This window comes from Otolemur garnettii, unplaced genomic scaffold (assembly GCF_000181295.1).
Source record: "Otolemur garnettii isolate 467f Iridium unplaced genomic scaffold, OtoGar3 scaffold00110, whole genome shotgun sequence".
In the NCBI taxonomy this organism is placed as follows: domain Eukaryota; kingdom Metazoa; phylum Chordata; class Mammalia; order Primates; family Galagidae; genus Otolemur; species Otolemur garnettii.
The window spans coordinates 2695803-2697028 of record NW_003852505.1 but is presented as its reverse complement, the minus strand read 5'-3'; the positions used below and the strand labels follow the sequence as shown (position 1 = coordinate 2697028).

The window sequence follows — 1226 nt, the reverse complement described above, 5'->3', positions numbered from 1 at the left end:
GCCTCCCAAGTAGCTGGGACCACAGGTGCCTGCCACAACGCCCGGCTATTTTTTGGTTGCAGCCATTATTGTTGTTTGGTGGGTCCAGGCGGGATTTGAACCCACCACCTTAGGTGTATGTGGCTGGCGCCTTAGCTGCTTGAGCCACAGGCGCTGAGCTGACCCCCTCTATTTTAAATCGTAACTCCCACTTTGATTCATTTTGTTCCCTTGTCTGATTCTCTGATTTCTTTTTCTCTGTAGACTTTATCACTGTCTGACATGCTATGTATTTTCCTTAAAAGAAATCTCTATTTAGTCCATTAGAATATAAACTCCATGAGGGCAGAGGTTTTATCTCTCTTGCCTATTTCTATATTTCTGGTGCTTAAAACAGGCTAGTGGGTATTCAATAAATATTTGTTGAATATATGAATGAATGAATGAATGGTCCAACTCATAAGGTAACTAATACATGAACTAAAATGTCTTTTTATTAACTGACAGTGACAAATCCAATGCTAAGCAGATCTGAATACTCACATAGGATATTCAGGGCACCCTTGTCCTTTTAGGGAAATCTCAATGGGCTATCACATTGCAATGAGAAATTAGTGTAAAACACAGCCTCAGAGCAAAGGGAAATATTAACATACTCTTCATAGGAAGTTCTACCAATCTATCTTCACTTTGGGAATATGCCTTCCAATTGGATCATAATATTCATGGAAACTGCTCTGGAATCACCCCTGCACAGGGCTCTTTGGCTTTCTTTTATCTAATTTCCATGTAGAGGAAACAAGGAAACTTGGAAATTTTTGCACATGAGTGGATGATGATGCAATTAACTGAAATAGGAAAGAAGTGAAGTTTATTTATTGACGACTTTATGAAAATAATTTAGACCAAAAGTGATGTATCAATCAGGATAAAGTAGAAAGAGTGTTAAACACTGTAATAAATCCAACTGGAGAACTTATTGCATGTATTCAAGCTGTTATACCAAAAGCAAAGTCCATTAAGCCACAGACTGTCTACCAACATCCACATGTTCCCTTACATGTCCCAGCTTCCATTCTAGCTAAATGGAACCACATAGTTTTGTGTTGGCAAGGGGGGTTTTGTGGGATTGATAACTGCCACTTCTAGGCCTGGCCCATATTATATCCTTTAAGATTTTTTATGCTGGCTCGGTACCTGTGGCTCAAGTGGCTAGGGCGCCAGCCACGTACACCTAAGGTGGCGGG

General features: G+C 40.2%; 1 pseudogene; it reads right to left on the bottom strand.

Annotated features, from left to right (window-relative positions):
* The window catches only part of LOC100957554, a 23842-nt pseudogene that overhangs the window by 822 nt on the left and 21794 nt on the right, over positions 1-1226 (bottom strand).